A 19,248-nucleotide genomic window follows, 5' to 3' on the forward strand; every position below is an offset into this window, starting at 1 on the left:
TTACAGCTTTGATTTGGCTAGAGCTTTCATAGCTCTCCTCCATCATATATGATTGTAAAACATTCATGTTTTCTCATTTAAGAGAGCATCTTTTAGCCAATTACCTGCTAAGAATTGGAATATAGGACATTTAAATATCATGAAACAATTAGTGAATGTGGCAGGCATTATGCATTACCTTCCTTTAGTTCTTGCTAATAGGACCCCAGTATAATTCCTGGCAGCAATAAGTCCAGTTTCAATGGAACACTTAGGATTTGTGTAAACATATTGTGGCTTTCTGGCTCTCCTTTGCCAGATAATTGCCATCTCTGTCTCCTTGGAAGTTAGGGATAGAACTGTAACGTCAATGTGCTAAAGGAAAGATTCTCTAACTTGGCTGTTCCCACCCCTACTGCTTCTTGTCTTGGGACCTTCAAGTGACAAGTCTATGATAAAACACTAAATCCTTAGGAAGGTGGAGAAAAGGATAGCAGTTGTTGAATTTTTGAAGACACATTTCAGCTGCTGAACCACCTATAGATTTTTTTTTTTACCTCTGGGTTTTTAAACAGTAAACCATGGATATCTTTTAAAGTTGAAGCTACTGGCTATTAGACTTTTTGTTATTTGTAGCCTAATGCACACTGATGTAATATAAGTGAACATTATATTTCCGCATCTGTAACAGCCACAGACTCTACCCCAGGGTAAGGACCAGTCTCTGTCCAGATTATGAGGTGCTCCTCTAAAATATACTGCTTTTATTCTCTGCTTAAGTATGTGCCACCCATTTATTCATAAATCCAGCTTGCATTCATTTGCTTTTAATATGTGTTCTTTTCTCTGCCATCTAGGATCTTCTGAGCATTTTGTTTAATATTTCCAGATAACAGTGAGTAGTAGGTGAGCCTACTTCTATCTCAGCATTATAATGAATGCTTTACTTTTCAGATTGTATGACTATCTCTTTGGTCTAAAGCAGTACTATCTAATAGAAATATAGTGAGAGTGACATATGTAATTTTCTAAAAGGAGAAAAATACATGTACATTACAATACAACAGTAATATCTTATCCAATGCAATGGTTAGAGTGAAATGTAATCCTACCAAACAATAAAGTTGTATTTAATGGAAAAAATATTTTGCATTGCTTCAGTTTTAAAATGAAAATTAAATACAATTAAAATTGTAGTTCCTCCATTGCACCAGCCACATTTCAAGGGCTCAATAGCTACATGTGGCTACTGGCTACTGTATGAGATAGGTCAGACCTATTCTCTAAACTCCTTGAGGGCAGGAACTGCGTTCTATCTAGGTTTTACCTTAGTTATTGCTTCTTCTGGAACCCTTTTCAGGTACTCCAAGATGGGGTTAAGTGCACCTGTTACGTGCTCCTACAACCCTCTGTGCTAACTTCTATGGTGGGGTGCTTATACAGCCTGTGTTGCAATTACTTATTTCTTTGCAATTATGTTCATTGTCTGAAGATCTGTGTCTGATTCTGTGCACTGGAGTCTGCCCTACTCCCTCAGTCTGGTTGGTGCTACGGCCTGTCTTGGACTTGTTGAGTTTCTTCTGCCTCCATCAGCAACTGGTTGTATGATCAGCCTCACTGCAGAGGCAATGACTCTACTGGCTTCCTGAGCCTAGGCTCCCCCTGGAGTGCTTCATCATGGCTTATGTCTTACCTTATTTACATGTTGTGGTCTCTTGATATAGACTGGCCCAAAACCATTCTTTTACAGTCTTGGGATTTCCTGTTCCACCTGCCAGACTAGATTTCCTCCCAAGGCAACCTCAATTTACAATTGTTTGGGTTGTACAGTGACAGGGCACTCCTCCAGGGGATGACATTTTCTTGTAGTGACTCTAGATATGAATAGTTATTTTGACAACATTCCAGCAGATGGCAGTAAAGTGTTTTCAGCAAGGGTTACCTTTTTCTAGTTCGCAGGAGGTCCCCAAATAAGCTAGCATCTGTGCTGCCGGTGGAGTCCGCCTGTAAACCTAGCAGAAGGATTTAGTTGCAGCTTCTTGCTCCTTTCCTCTCAACCCTTATCCTTGTAGTTAATCATACCTGGCCAGGTATAGAGAAGATGTAGTAAATTGGAAAAGCCTCATATTTGGGGAATGAGATACATTTATTTAATCTCATTTCCTGTTGCCAAGCATCACAGGATATGGCTGCAGGGACCACCCCCAGCTTGCCTCAGTCCTTGTACTCTGCTTTCATTCCCTTTCTTTCTGCAATCATCTGTAGGCAATGCCTACACTCTAGGATGATTCTGATTAAGCTGCTTGTATGGAGCATCAATTTCTTTATGGGCACCAATGGTGTTTATCTCTACAGATTGGAGGAACATTCTGTGCAGGATTTGTATTTTAAGAAATCCATTTAAAACCATTAAAAGGAAAGAGCAGAGAAATGAAAGGGCACTATCTAGTGGTTCTAAGAGAAGGAAGGTGCTGAAATGCTTATGATGCTAATTTGCCTTTTAGTCCCAGTTGTCTGGAGTAGCGGAATGGTATCTAACTGTTAGAGATGTGAGAGATCTATAAAGCTGCGAGCATGTCTATGTGTCCATCAGGAGAAATGCAGTTCTTTAATTACCAGCTCAATGAAGATGCATTTCGAAGTGCATTTGGGTAGGAGAATCTATAACCACCCTCCTGTAGGCCTATACTCCAGCCCTCAACTCAGTAGGTTCCAGGGAAGAAAGCACATCACAATGTGTGGCATTGACTCCGTCTGTCCTGTTTCACAGGGCTGACTTTATCCCAGATAATCTCCCCTTCGCCCCACCTTTTCTGGAAATGCATTTCTGCTTAAGAGAGCAAAATCAGTCATTATCTGGTTTGGTTCCTTTGGGGTTGGACTATTACAGATTATTTTTTGATAGTTTGTGGGTCAACTTGATACAGGGGTACGGCATACTGCTCAGGAGAACTGCCTGCCAATTTGGCATGGTGGAATTTTCTCAACTTTCTTTCTAGAAGCTATGTAACAGATATGACTAAAGTTAAAGGAAACTTGTCACATTGTGAGACATTTTATGGGTGTGAAATGGTTCTAGCATTGGTATGCTTTGTCAAGTAGTTATGTAGCTTTGGAAATTTGTCCTTTTTGGATCCTGCTTCTCTTACATTAATGTCAGATATGAAGGAGAAATTTCCGGAATTCTGACTTTGAGTTCTGTGTAACCTGGAACACATTTCCACTGCAAATATTGAACTTCTAAGAGGAAGAATAGCAAGTGCCTGGCACTTCGCTGCCACCTTGCCCATTATCAATTCCACTGCTCTATTCTCTTGGTCTAGGCTTAGGTGTGGACTCAGAATCTTTCTGTTCATCACATTGAGGTTTCCATTTTCTTATCAGCTTCTAAGGACAATTCGTTTTTCATGACAACAGTTATCTTCACAGACTCACCAGGATAAACTCTCATATCCAATTTTCAACGTATGTCAAGGAATGAATGTCTGAATGTGAAAACAAATGAAATGAAATGCAACAAACAGTAACAATAAGGACAGAGGCTATATCAATATTAATGAATGATGTTTGTGCTATGCTATATTAAGTAGGAGAGAGAGAATTTATAAAAAAAGTCTTAAATTTGGTCTGAAAGAGCATCCTCACATCTCAGTACAGGGAAAAAAAATCCCGCTTGGCTAATAACATGTTAGCAGTTCATAGTTTCTTTTCTTCAGGGACAAGAACCACTACGTTCAAGGATATACTACCTTATATCCTATGTACTTTTATGCTAATCCTTTGAATCTTATTTAAATGCAATATTATATAGTCAGTACTTATTCATGGTATCCATTTTCGCTGGTGAGTCTCAGACTTTACGGGTAACAGAATTTCCTAGGGAGTTTTTAAAAATATGATTCTGTGGGCCCCATCTCCAGAGAGTTTGACTTAATAGGTCTAAGGCGATATCTAAGAATATGATTTTTAAAATCAAATCCCTCATATTTCTTAGGTTATAATTTGCAAAATGGTCACCACGCTCAGGTGAAGTATTTCTCTCTTAAGCCTAAACTCAAGTATCATGGCTTTCATTTGTCATATAAGTGAGCCACATGGTACAAAAATTTAATTCTGTGGTGCTCAGCTTGCATTACATGTTAAAGAGTAGATTCAGGAAGCTGTATGGCAAACAGTGATAGTTCTTGAGAATGACCCCTAATGGCAAAAATATTCATCTACCTATGTGATAATATTATACTTTTGGTATCTCCTGATGGAAAAACATATGGAATAACAAGATGCTATGAGTTCAGTAAAACTTACATGCATCTAGATTTCATTAGTCCCAACAGCACTTATGAACATTCCAAGGTCTTGGTGTATATATGTTTGAAATATATCATGTATTTAATCAACATATAGTAGATTAGAAGACCTCATGAAAGAGTTTCATATGCTAACCCATTCCGTGTGTCCTCCTCTCTACCCTAAGGGGTTCTTGACAGAAATTTGATTTTTTTGGAATAGGGAGAAGCCCAGAAGACTTGAGTTTGAATTATACAAATAATGGATACTGACTGAGTCATATAGTTACTTAATCCATAAATCTCAGTTTCTGTAAAAAGATGATGACACGTATATATTAGATATACTTTTATTTCAGATTCAGAGGGTATATGTGCAAGTTTATTTCATGAGCATATAGTGTAATGCTGAGATTTGGAGTACAATTTATCTTGTCACCCAGGTAGTGAGCATAGTACCCAGTAGGTATTTTTTCAGGCCTTGCCCCCACTACCTCCATCCCCCTTCCGGTAGTCCTAAGTGTCTATCACTCTCATGTGTACCCAATGTTAAGCTCCCACTTATAAGTGAGAACATGCAGTATTTGGTTTTCTGCTCTTGCATTAATTTGCTTAGGATGATAGCTTCCAATTGCATCCCTGTTGCTGTCAAGAACATGATTTTGTTCTTTTTTATAGCCGCATAGTATTCCATGGTGTATATGTACCACATTTTCTTTATCCAATCCACCATTGATGGACACCTGTGTTGATTCCATGATTTTGCTATTGTAAATAGTGTGGCAATGAGTATACAAGTGCGTGTAGTTTTTTGGTATAACAATCCATATTCCTTTGGGTATATAGATCATGGTTCAAATGGTAGCTCTGTTTTAAGCTCTTTGAGAAACGTGATGTTAATTTTGTATAGTATCTTGCAGGTGCTCTCTTGATTTCTTGTGTCTGGATGTCTACCTCTGTAGCAAGATTAGGGAATTTTCTTGAATTATTCCCTCAAATATGTTTTCTAGGTTGTTTATGTTTTCTCCTCTCTCAGGAGTGCCAATAATTCATAGATGTGCATAATCCCATTACATAATCCCATACTTCTTGAAGACTGTTCTTTTTTTTCAATTTTGAAACCATTTTTTTTTTTTTGTGAAGTGGTTATTAACAAGTCTATATAAGGTTAGGATTCCAATTAAAAGTTTTAAATTGAAAGCCTTCAAGGTTCAGTTGTTATGTCAGGTAGCGAGGAGTAGCACTGAATTTGGCATAAGACTTAATGACCTTATTTACAGCTTCCAAGAAATCCTTCTCAGTAGCAATTTTTCACCATGCTCTGATGGCAAACATACAAGCTTCTGTGCAGACGCTTCATTCTCAGCACCAGTGCCATTTGGACACAGTCATGCTAACAATTCAAATCTGATATATCTTTCAATACTCATTGAATGAGCGTGAATCTTAAAGATGTGGGTCCGACCCTCTAGATCGGGCAAGTTAAATTCAATTTTTCTATCTAATCTCCCTGACCTCATCAGTGCTGGATCCAAATTATCAGGTCTGTTAGTGGCCATCAGCACTTTAATATTGCCTCGAGGATCAAAACCATCAAGCTGATTGATCAGTTCCAACATTGTTCTCTGCACTTCATTGTCACCTCCAGCATCAACATCAAACCGAGTCCCTCCAATAGCATGAATTTCATCAAAGAAGATAAGGCAGGCCTTTTTTTTTTTTTTTTTTTTTTTTTTTTTTTTTTGGTCTGGCCATTTCAAAGAGCTCATGAACCTTTTGAGCCCCCTCACTGACATATTTCTGTACAAGCTCAGATCCAATAACTCGAATGAAGCACGCATCAGTCTGATTAGCAACTGCCTGCACACAGAGTGTCTTCATGTACTGGGTGGATTAAAGAGCAGCATGCCCTTGGGAGGCTCAATGCCAAGATTCACAAACCTCTCTGGATGAAGTGATGGGGTTTCGACTACTTCTCGCAATTTCTCAATCTATTCCTTACAGTCACCAACATCACTGTCTGTGACATCAGATTTTCCCTCCACGTGCATCATGATAACTGTTGGGTCAATCTGAGGCTAGAGGCAATGGAATGTGAATTTGATACTTATTTCTGTCCACACCTACTCTTATCCCTTCTTCAATGTCAGTGGGTGCCACCTGATCACTAAAGTCCACCACAAACTTGGCAAACTGCTTTACACTGACAGTGTATTTTGGGTCCTCTGAATCAGCATTGATGATCTTTGTACACCTGGCAACCTGTAAAGGCTGTTTACTCTGGAGTGTCTGCTTATCTGCAGCCAAATTCCAGAGTGCTGGTGGGGCCAGGTCAGTGTCAAATTCTTTAACACCAGGGAACTCATTAATTTTCTTGAGAAGTTGCTGAATGCCATCTTCAACTTTGCTTGATCTGCCTAGAGTAAGTGCTCTGACCATAAGTTTTCAGCAAGGCAATATCCGCCTCATCCAGAACTTGGATGGGCTTGTCATCCTTCTCATCTTCTTTGGTCTTCCGCTGATTCTCACCAAGGTGATCTGGCATTTTAGCAGTTCCAAATGCCTCTGCTCCTTACTGATTACACAGCACCTTCCTTGCTTCTGGTGGTGTCTGAAGACTGCTCTTTTTAATTGTTTTTTCTTTATTTTTGTGTGACTGGATTAGTTCAAAAGAAGTCTTCAAGCTCTGACAGTGTTTCTTCTGCTTGACCTAGTCTATTGATAAAGCTTTCAGTTGTATTTTAAAATTCCTTAAGTGGTTCCAGAAGCTCTGATTGATTTCTTTTTAAGATGTTTATCTCTTTCTTCATTTCCTGGATTTCTTTAGAAGTTTCTTTGTGTTGATTTTCAACTTAGTCTTGGCTCTTGTTGAGCATCCTTGCTCCATGGTTTGAATTGTTTATTATTTCTGAATTTCCATTTTGGTCAAGGATCATTGCTGAACAGCTAATGTGATCCTCTGGTGGTTTCACAATGTTCAGATTTTTCATGGTGCCAGAATTCTTACACTGGTTCCTTCTCATCTGGAGAGTCTGGTGCTACTAATTCTTGTATTTATTTTCATGCTGGTAGAATTTTTTTCTTTCTCTCTATATTTTTCCATTTCTCTCCTTCCCTAGAGGATGTGACTGTAGAGTATGTTGGGTAACGTCTTTTGGCTTTGCTTCTATAACCCTATGCACTTTTGTGGGCAGGTTTTATATTGGGCTGTGTGATTCAACTTACAGACCAGTAGATGGTGCTGACAGGTATGAGCCAGTTGCTGCACAAACAGATGGGTATGTACATGGTCTTTGTTTACAGTGAGGTGCTCTCTGTTGTTTTAGGTGATGAACTGGACAGTAGAGTGCTTGGTGCCCTGTGCTTCTTGTTCTGTGGAGGTGGAGAGACACAGCTAGGCAGAGTTGGAGCCTTTGACTTGCCCACGAATACCCCTATGGTGAGTGCAGGCACCAGCCCTGTCAACGGTGGCTGGGAGGAGCTCCTGGTGAAAAGCACTGAGATCTTTGGGGCGGGGCAAGTGGTTGGTGAGGGGTTTGCATGGACTCCTCATCTTTGATAGGTAGGAACACGGTCTATTATGACCCTGTTCCAGGGCTGATGACTCCTCATTCAGATACACACTGTAGTCTGTGTCTAGACCAATGTGGCTGAGAGCCCCAGAAAATGCCTCTTTTGTGACTTTCCATTAAAGTGGTTTGGGGCAACTTCATCACTCAGCCTGATACAAACAGCTTTATGGCAGGGCTGTTCTCTGAAGTGACAGCACTGCTGCTTTGTGTAAAGGCGGGGCTACGCCTTTGGGCTTGTGTGAGAAGTGGTTAGGTGCCAGCAGAATTTGAATAAGGTAGGTAGCTCCTCAGTTTCCAGGTCCCTAGATGGTCTGCTGAACAGTATGTATGAGTCCTGAAGGGTCTGGAGCCAGATCAGGCTAGCCCAGGGTCCTGGTGCTGACTGCGATGGAGAGGGGCAGCCTGGTCCCTGGGTCACTGGATGAGCTCTCAGGCAGGGGCAGGCAGAATGCTTGGGTGGTAAGAACCCGAGGGGAGAGCATAGGCCTGTGGGGGTAGGGATTTCAGGACTCTGGGCTGCGGCTGAAATGCTCGTGTGGAGGCAGGGTGCTTGTACTGGGTACCAGAAGGTGGCAAGCAGAGGCAGGGAGTTGTAGGGTGTGCAGTCTGCCCAGTTCTTCATATCTGGGCAGTGGTATCCTTGTTGGAGATGTGTGAAATCATTCAGTCTCTTTGTTTCCACCTCAACCTGAGGGCAACAGGGGCGGGGACAGAGGGTTTTTCAGTTATATTTCTTGGAATTCCATCCCACAGGACCCCAAAGCTGCAACTTTCTGCAGTATTCAGGCAGGGGCCACTGTGCTGGGAGCCTCAGCTGGTGGTCCCTGCCTGGTGAGGAGCAGCAGAGGTGGGGTCTGCAGTTGGTCTGCTCCTCAGTACTGTGGCTGTAGCAGCTGTCCTACGGGCTTGCAAAAGAGCCTGTCTTGCCTATCTTCCCTTGTTGGCAGCACATTGACAGCTGGTGTCAGACTGCTCCAGAATCCAGTGCTTGTGGGGCTCCATGTGGGCTTCAGAGATGTCTCTGCATGGACTCCAGATGGTTCTTAATGTTGGTCTGGAGGCCTGGATGGGTCAGGGGAGTTCTCCTGTGCCCAGGATTGCAAAGGGCTTGCGGGGACAGTGTGGATCCCCAGCGGCTCTCATCATTCACTTTGTTGTTCTTTGTTCTCTGTGGGTCCCATGCTTCTTTGGTGAATCGCAATGTGATCTCTTAGAATATCCACTTGAAGAGCCAGTGTTTACTCACGTTTGTTTCTTCTCTGTGGGAGCAGCTAGCAGGCATCTTCATATAATATGTGTGTGTGTGTATATATATGTATATATGTGTGTGTATATATGTGTGTGTGTGTGTGTGTATATATATATATGATCTTACTCTGTCACTAGGCTCGAGGGCAAGGGCCTGATCATAGCTTACTTCTATCTCCAACTTCTGCGCTCAAGCAATCCTCCCATCTCAGTCTGCTGAGTTACTGGGAGTACAGGCATGTACCACCATGCCCAGCTAAGTTCATATATATATATATATATATATATATATATATATATATATTTTTTTTTTTTTACAGATGAGGATCTTGCCATGTTGCCCAGGCTGGTCTCAAACTCCTGGCCTCAAGTTGTCCTCTAGCCTCAGCCTGCCAAATCATTTTGATTATAGGCATGACCCACTGCACCTGGGTCCTAATGAGTGTGATATGAAGATTAAATTATGTAATGTATGCATAATTTTTCACCTGAAGTAGGCTATCAATGTTAGTTTTCTTCTTTCAAAATAGTTAACAAAATGAATTTTTAAAACAATAGTCCCAGGAGAATCTGAAGCTTTAGGTTCTTCACTTTGATTCACCTCCAATGTTCCAGAGGCTTTCCTTGTGTACATGAGATAGTTTGGGAACTTTCTGTTTGGTGTTATGTCGGTGGTCTTTTGTCCTATGTTATTTTCATGGCTGTCGATTGACCAAGGGTCTATAAACTACAGTAACCTTAGGAAAATCAGGTGCAGAATTGGAGTGGGCTTCTGCAAGTTCTTGGTATCTGAAACTACTGGTCATTAAAATGATTTTTGTCACTTGAGGAATGATACAGAATCACCCACCCCATCTCCTTTCACTCAAAGTGGAGTACAAAAGGTATCACTCATAATTAGTGTGTTTTGTTGTTAATGTTCCCAAGTGAAGCCTAGAAATGGAGCCAAGGTTATCACATCCACATGGAACATTCTTTTTCGCCTCTAGTCAGGAGATAGCAGGAGGAAGTTTTGTTTCTCTCATTTTCTGCAACTATGCTACAATTTGACACCGAAAATGCACAGGCTCGAGGTTTAATTTGAATATCTATGGTATAAAATTACCAGTGTTCACATCCCCTAGCATTTTCCTGACAAATTAATTGCCAATACAATTTTCAGCAGTCAGTACGTGTGGAGCAAGGCAGGGTTGAGGGTTCAGCTTATGGGAGGTAATTATAGGTGCCCTTGGCCGGGAAAGAGCACAGATGATGCTAAAGGAGCCAATGTTTTGGGTAAGCAGCACCTGCTCCTTTGCCAGCTCTGTAGACCCATGGATCTGGGAAACACATATAATTTGGAGGACTTAGTGTCTACCTTTGGTACATGTAATTTAATCTCTAAATCATCGTGTGTTCTGTGGCTGCCGTGAGCTCTCTGAAACTGAACTGTGTGTCTCCATTACTTGGTTCTTAGATCTTTGCTCCATTTATTCAATACTTCAAGCCTTCAAAGCATCAGGATAAAGAAGGTGAACAGCAAAACTCTAAAAGGCAGAGAGTAAACAAAGCTATAAAGAGATTCTTCAGTTTGGCTAGGTCTAAGGGAAGGAGAACTTTTGTTGATATATCTGAAAGTAAGTGGTCTCCTCTGAAAGAGGTGGAAAAACATTCTGTTGAGGTGAAGCACCTGACCTTTTAAGAAATACTCTCTGCTTATTTCTAAGTATTCATTGGAAAACCATTTATCTCAAATATATACCTTTAGACAAGATGCATTAGTTCATTTTTCAACCTAAGCCTCTCAGGAGTTGTAATCCTCTAGCATCTGAAGATATTTGCTGTTGGGCTTGTTTTAATTTTTATTTTGTTTAATTGTAAAAACAATAATAGAAACCAAGCAGGCAAACGAATAAAAACTTTAAAACCCCAAACTGGGGTGAGGGAGGCTTGGAGGAGTACGTGGTTGAAGACCAGAACAGATATAAAGCCATGAACATCCTGCTTAAAATTTTTCAAGTTTTTACTATACTAGCACTTTTATAGACTTGTTTTCATCTCAGAGATATTTTTCAAAATAAAGGGTTATAACATTATTATGTGACAAAGTAAAATAACAGAGAAGTGCACATTTGATTCCATTAAGTCTTATTCTTGAGTTTTTCCTGTGATGTCAGTTGCTTTTAAAAATATTAAAGATCCAGTGAGAATGAGATAATATTTCTGGCACTCTAGTTCCTGGAATAATGCGATTGGAGAGAAGGGAATGAGGATATTTGTTGGCCAAGGTTGATATGCAAGGGTTTCATCCTGTCTTCTTCATGAATTTGAATCTTTCACCCAAATATCTCAGCTACAAGGCTCCTGCTATGTTTTCTGGAAGACAAGTCCGCTGTCAGAACTCTCACCAAGGTAATCACAGTCAGAAGATGTGAAGGTTGGGCAGGACCATCTACTCCAACTCTTTCATTTAACAGATGAACTAAGGCCCATAGATGGACAAGGGACTTACCACAGATTGTCCAGCAAGTTAGTTTAGAACAACGGCCAGAATCTAGGTTTTCTTTAAAGCAACAATAAGCAAGTGTTATAGGAACAATCAGTTGCTTCGCATGGATGTGGGCCCTGAATTCCTGATTTGGAAATCAGTTGTGCTCTACAAAATTCACAGATTCATGACGCTATTTGATACAAATGTCATGGTGTTGACAGTCAGGTAGACCTTGGGAAGAAGAGAAAAAGAGAATAAACATTTATTGAGCATCTACTATTGCAAGAAACTTCCACTTTACTATTGCATATGATTTTCACATCTCCCTGATGCAGTGGATATAATTTCTATTTTTAAATGAGAAAATCAAGGCTCAGAGAAGTTGAGCAATTTGACCAAAATCTTGTAGATGGTAATGTAAAATTTGAACCCAGAAATATGATTCAAAGCCCATCTAAAGCCTTTCCATTCACTCGCCATTTCTTGCTTCACCCCATTACAGCATTATTTTTGTTACTCTTTCTAATACTAGGCAAACTACAAATCAGGGTCTGGATCATTAGCTTTATCATTGAATGCAGGCATTTATGGTGCATTTACCAAGTACTTAGTTTTGTCGTGGGTATGTGGAAATGCCAAAGGGTAATGAGACCTTTGTGTAACTGAGAAGGGCTTTCTCGGTGTAAAGGCATCAGATAAGTGTGGCCTTCTATTGCAACTAGCAGGAAATTCATTTTCCCAGGGGGTGCAGAGCCCTATGTCCTTGATACTCAAAGTGAGCTCTATGAACTAGCAGTGTCAGCATCAGCTGGTAGCTTTTTAGAAATGTAGAGTCTCAGCGTCCCACCCCCATTAGATTCTGTGTTTTAACAAGATCTCCAGGTGATTTTTATTCACAATCAGGTTTGAGAAGCACAGCCCACAACCTCTCTGACCTTATTGCCCAAGTATAGTAGCTTTCTTTTTGCCCCTAAATATGCTTACCTGGCTTCTGCCTGATGGCCTTGGCATTTGCTCTTCCAATTGTCTGACCGCCCTGTCTTCTAATTTTTTCATGGCTCTATTTTGTCCTTCAGATTTCTGCTCAAGCAATATTGTCTCAGAATGTCTGAGTGCTGACTTCCAGGAAACTGGATTATCTTGTTATATTTTCTCATAGTATTTATTCCATGAAATTATATCTTTTTTTGTTTACATGTTTATTATCTCTTTCCTCACTAGACTGTTAAACTCCATTAATGCAGGAATGATTTGCCTGTGTATTCATTGTTTTATTCCCAGGACCTGGAACGCTGCCTGGCCCAAGTTAGGCATTCAATAAGTATTTTATGAATCAATAAGTGAATGAACAGTGGACAATGTTTCACTGCTATTGAAATTTCAACATGTTGATACTAAAAGCCAAGATTATTTGCTTTATCTAACCATCCACCAATCAATGTGACAACAACAGTTTTGTGTATTTGCTGGTTGAAGTTCTTTGATGTTGCAATTCATGAATCAAGGAAAGGAAAGCTGTGGGAGAAACAAAACTCTCTTCTTAAACTTTTGTCAATTTCATAAAAATATCGATTTTGTTAGGGTGGCATTTGGGGATTTCTGACATATCTGTATAGGGAAGTTTTTCTCTTAATATCTTTTCAGCAATTTCCCTTGAAAAATGCAGATGTATAGATTTAGCACATGCAAAAGTACCATGGAAACCTTCCCTTTTGATTCACAGGCACCTACAGTGAAGTGGTTTGTTTCTTGGGTAAAAACACCAGTTTGGAGAGAGTTCGTACATACTTCACGAGCGGACTCTGCAGTAATACACTGCAGACCTTCCTGGAATGAACAGCAATGGTAACCCTCTGAATTCTGATAAGCCATCCTGGGAAGAACTCTTACATCTACTATTTACAAGAGCCTTATAAAAAAGAAAATGAGAAAGAAAAATGATTTCACACTTAATATATGTCAGGTGACTTAGAAAAGAAGATCTCATTTTAATTATAACAACTTTGGAGATAATGTGATCCCATTTTACAGAGCTACAAATGACAATTCAGAAATGGAGACTTGTTCAAAGGCATCTTTCTAGTAAGTGGTAGAACTGAAATTCAAGTTCATATTCTTTCCATCATGTTGCTGTCCCATTCTCTGTGAAACTCCATCCTCCACCAACCTCCCACTGTATTTTGCAGTTGCCTTTATATGGCAACTTTTGTGTGTGTGTGTGAGCCAAATTTCCTTCTGATTTCAGAAGAGCACCCTAGAGACTAATAGCCTCATAAAGAATTTATGAGAAAAACAGAAGTGATAGTGCAAAATCTTCAGTACTGTATGGGCAGGAGATGCTTAGCTCTGAGGTGAGGAAATCCAGAGATGAACGTTTTGTTTACCTCATAGGATTGTGGCATTGTTAGCCACTCAATTCAACCAAATTATAATGTATTAAGGATTTGAAACATCAGCCATTGTGTTTTCACATCTAGAATGTATATTATTTTGTTAGCCAGGTAATGACAGTCATTGTCAAGTGGAAGATCTAATCAGACTGAATATTCATTCATGCCTTTTCTTTGTCAATGGAGAAGAAAAGTTTTCAAGGACAATCTGATATTCTCTCAGATGACTGAACCTTTCTTTCCATCTACCTGAAGGCGAGGAAAGGAGGAGGGAGGGAGGCTTGGACAGCATACCCTCCCCAATTAGATTCCTGCCCTAAGCCTCTTACACAGATGTTCTGGGGACCTTGTTTCCTGAGGGGTCCATTTTGCATTTTTTTTCCCCTGGAAATGGGATCTCTAACTCTATCTGAGTACCTATGCCAAAGACCAAGACAAGATTTCCAGATGAATCCAAGAGGCTGCCTGGGTTCCCAGTTGTTTTCTTTCATATGCCAAGAGGTCATTGTGCAATTCCTGAATTTCATTGCTCAATGTATGACAGAGTTTGGGTAATGCCCAGTAGATGGTGCTCATCAGCAGCTTTCTGGAAAAGGCACACCTTGAGCTTTTACAAAACTACTTTAAAAAGGTTTCATTTGAGTTTAGAGACTTTTGGAAGACTGGAGCTTTGAAAAAGACACATTTTTGCTCATCTCCTGATTCATTATCCATTCTTTCAGGAATAAGAATTCAAAAGACATGAGGGAAAGTTGCTTTCTTTTAGATTATAAAGTTGCTTTCTTTAGTTTATAAAAGTTTTGTTAACTCTAGTATCTTCCATGGCTCAGAGGGGACAGAAAAACAAAAACAAAAAACCAACCACCAAATGATTAGGGAATGATTCTTCTCACTTTATTCCCATTTTGCTTTCTTTCTCACTTAGAGGATCTGAATGTGTCCTCCTCCCCTCTCTGAACACATTGTGCCCTAAGGGTTTTTATTTGGAGGTCATTTGCTTATTCCTCAAAGTCGCCCTCTTCTTGAAATGAGTTTTCTTGGGAGTGTTGGTGAAATGCCCAGAAATGCCTTCTCAACATTTGATGTCCCAAAGTTCAGCATCTCAGCACTATTTTAATAAAATCTAGGCACCAAGTACACCATTGTTTCTACAGAGAATGAATTCTGAATTCTTTCAGTGGAGCTGAAGAGACTAAAATCATTCTTCGGGCAGCAGTAACTCATCTCTTTGTTATCCTGGACTATGACTGAGGGTGATCTCAAGAGCCTGTACACTTTGTTATTCTTAAAAGGGCAAAGATGGGTAGTACCCTCCCGGGGGTAAATCTTAGCCTCCTCCCTATCCAGGACTTTGGAAATCCCATTTTAAAACCAGAAAGTGCTTTACCTCAAATTCAAGTCTCCAGTTGTGTGTGTATCTTTTTTCAGTTGTTGAGTAAGCTTGTCTTGGGCAGGTGCAGTCCCATGATAAATTATAGTGTTTAATAATAATTTTTATCCTTTATAAAATTTGTATGAGGGACATTGATGTGGAAAAGGGTTAAGAATACAGTTCGTGGCGGGGGGAGGGGTAGCAGAATCAGATGAAAACATTGGTGGGTAATTCCCTAAAAATCTTTTAGAAACCATGGGTCATTATTATCATCAGCTGACTAATGGGACACACTATTCTTTCTACATTCAGGCCTTGTCTGGTCTAAACAGAGAAGGGGTCCTTCAGTAGGGTTGGTTCATAAGGATCTCCCAAGACCTTTGGGTCCAACTGAACAATCCGATCTTATTACAAAACATACTCTCAGTTTTTTGGTAAGTCTCAGAGGAATAGAAATATTAAGTTATAGTGGTAAGTACATAAGAGACAATGAGCCTCTGTTAATTATAAGCTATTGCCAGATGTATACAAGAACTGTCCTACTGAGTGTTTATTTTCCTATTTTTAGTGTTTTCTCCCAGAGTGTTTTTTAGATCTTTCATTCATTTATGCATTTGATACATACTTACTAAAATATATCAGATCATCTTAGACTTTGTGACAGAAGATATCAGATCATCTTAGATCTTTGATATCTTTGATATCAGATCATCTTAGACTTTGTGAAAGAAGATTCTGCATTTACAGAGTGACTGGGATAAGTTGCTCACCTTCTTTGAGTTTAGTTTCCTCTTTCTGTGAAATGCATGTAATACCTGCTTCATTGGGTAGTAAATACTTTTTTGACAAAAATATTTACATGACAAATACTTTTGTAGATAAGAGGCTGGAAAACGATGGCCCGTGGGCCGAATCTAGCTCATTCAAGTTTTATGGGAACACAGTCATGCTCATATGCTTACATATCATTTGGCTGCTTTCATGCTACAATGGCAGAAGCGAGTAGTTGCAGCAGAGACTGTATGACCTGCAAAGCCCTTTATAGAAAGAGTTTGTGAACCTCTTTTCTCAATAATGGAGAGACATCCATGACCTAAATGAGCCAGCATTTCGGGGAGAAGATATGGTGCTGGAGAGAGAGACAATAAACAAGTGAACAAATATACTGCTAACTGCTATAAAGTGAACAAAGCAGAATGATGTGCTAGAGAATGAGCAGGAGATGGAGGAGAACTTAAGAGTGTATGGTCAGAGAGGACTTCCTGAGGGTTCTGCATGTGCAAAGGTATATCTGAGTGGAGGGAATGTACATAAAGAGATCTGGAGAAAGGTCATCGGAGCTAAGAGAACAGCAAGAGCAAAGACCTGGTCTGGAATTAGGTTGGTGTGTTCAAGGTGCAGAAAAGATATCTATTTGTTTGAAGTGGAGACAGTGAGAGGAAGAGTGATAGGCAGTGATGTCAACCAAGTAGTCAAGAACTGGATCAATGGGGCCTTAAAGGCCACGATTCAGCATTTGGATTGATTCTAAGCACAGCAGGAAGCCTTTGGAGGATTTGAAGTGGGTAGTGACATGACCTGATGATGCATGCTTTCAAAGACCATTCTGAGTGTTAGGAAGTGGGTGGGAGGTGAGCAGGAGGGGAAGCAAGGAGGCTGATTAGGAGAACTCCAAGTGAGAGGGGATGAGAGCAGTGGTGACGATGGAAGTGGGTTGACTGGGGACATCTTTCAGAGTTATGGCCAATGAGGCATGCTAATAGATTGGATGTGAGGAGTGAAGGAAAAAGAGGATTAAACATGACTCTTAGATGTTTGAATTGAGCAACCAAGTGGAGGGCGGTTTATTTATCTAAGTAAAGAGGACTAAGGGTAGAACAAGTTTGGTTAGGGGAGGTGGATGGAGTTCTGTTTTGGGCAAATTAAGTTTGAGATGCTTGTTAGACATCCAGGTGAAGAGGTCAAGTTATCTGTACATACTTTTGATGATTGGAGGGGTATCAGAATCAGAAATATGAATTTGAAGTTTGTAGCATTTAAGTATTTTCATAGCCATGGTACTAGAAGAGATCACTAAGGGCAATAACATTGAAAGAAAAGAGGAGAGGGCTATTAAGTGGGTATAAACATGGTAAAGATCATCTCACAAAATGGGAAAAGTATGAATTGGACCAAGGTTCTAATGCTTTCCTGCCATCTTGCCAGCCACATAGCCTTGGTTGGGACCTTGTATATCTTTGGTCCTCAGTTCCCTGATTTTAGAAACTTTTGAAAATCTATTACTTTTAGCCTCTGATTTGAACAGGGGTTGCTTTTCAAATCATGTTTCTTGTCAAATCATGAGACACTTCTACTTGGAGGCCTAAAGTTCCTTGATTTCAATGTGTTCTCACTTGAAATCATCTTCCAGCTTTGTGTATCAAGGAACAGAAAGTTGGGGGATCCAATGTTTGAAAAATTTTGCCAGATTTAGATGCAGTTTCGAGGCTCCTGGCTTCCTGGCAACTTCCCCACATGTGCTGATAATGCTGGGCAAGTGGTGATGCTTGTTATGTATAATCATCTGTGTTGATGTTATGGAGAGCAGCCATATCTCCACAGCAGAGGAAGAGCTATCTGCAGTCTGAAGAGTTTAGAGCAATCTTTCAGGGCCCTGTGTCTGAGTTTGACTGGAGTGTGGCCAGGAGACTAAGAATTGAGCAGTTCTGCCAGTTTTTTCAAAGCGGCCCAGTGGACCTCTGCCCTCATTGCATCATCCTAATCTGGTGAAATGGATATTATTGTTTACACTGAATATTTTTCACCTGAGTCCATCTAGGAGCGTTGATATCAGATCATCTTAGACTTTGTGACAGAAGATTCTGCATTTACAGAGTGACTAGGACAAGTTGCTCACCTTCTTTGAGTTTAGTTTCCTCTTTCTGTGAAATGCATGTTATACCTGCTTCATTGGGTAGTATAGGGATTAATGGAGGTCATCTTTGTGAAAATATCTGAGTCAGTGTTAGTGTTTTTTTTTTCCTCCTGTATACTCCTGAACTGTTTTGGCATGCTCTGCCCTGAATGTAATGGTGGTAAAGATGAGAACCATGACCATCCTTGGTAAGGATGTCTCAGAGGATCAAAGGGAATTCTTCACAGGTGAGAAAAGAAAGATTCACCTGTAACACTGAGGGGTTACTTCCTGTTTGCCACTAACTCTCCTGTGTTACAAGTATGATGTGTTAATTTTATCATTAAAGACTACCTCCCCAACCCGCCCTGCACAGACACTAAATGCATTGAACTCAAGCAAACTCCACTTATTGTGCATTTCTTCTATGTTGAAAACAGGCTACGATGTAAGGAAGCACGAGATTAATGAGGGCAGAGGAGTGAAACTGCTTCCAGCTTGGCTTCCACCCAATGCTTGAGGCATCTTGGAGATTGTCAATGATCTACGGAACTTTCCTATATATACAATAAGAAGAGTTAATTCAAGACCAGTGCATGTGAGTTTACTTAAACTTTAAAATGCTTATGATTCATCTTCAGATTTTGTTAAAATGGAGATTCTGACTTAGTAGGTCTGGAGTGGGGTCTGAGATTCTTCATTTCTAACAAGTTCCCAGTGATGTTGATACTTCTGCTTCAAGGACCACATTTGAGTAGCAAGGTTCTAAATTTATTCAAGGTCTAAAATGCTATGACTTTATGATAGAGAATATAGAAAGCATACCCATCTATCCATCTATCCACCCATCCATCCACTCATCCATCCATCCACCCATCCATCCATCCATCCATCCACCCATCCATCCACCCATCCATCCGTCCACCCATCCATCCATCCGTCCATCCATCCACCCATCTGTCCGTCCATCCATCCATCTGTCCATCCATCCATCCACCCACCCACCCATCCACCCATCCATCCATCCATCCATCCATC

At 40.3% G+C, this 19,248-nt stretch overlaps 1 pseudogene; it reads right to left on the minus strand.

The window, feature by feature from the left end:
• Window positions 1–5,483: 5,483 nt before the first annotated feature.
• LOC103241673 (26S proteasome regulatory subunit 7 pseudogene) lies at window positions 5,484–6,825 on the minus strand (annotated as a pseudogene).
• Between the last annotated feature and the right edge of the window lie 12,423 nt (window positions 6,826–19,248).

Source organism: Chlorocebus sabaeus, chromosome 15 (genome assembly GCF_047675955.1).
Source record: "Chlorocebus sabaeus isolate Y175 chromosome 15, mChlSab1.0.hap1, whole genome shotgun sequence".
Classification (NCBI taxonomy): domain Eukaryota; kingdom Metazoa; phylum Chordata; class Mammalia; order Primates; family Cercopithecidae; genus Chlorocebus; species Chlorocebus sabaeus.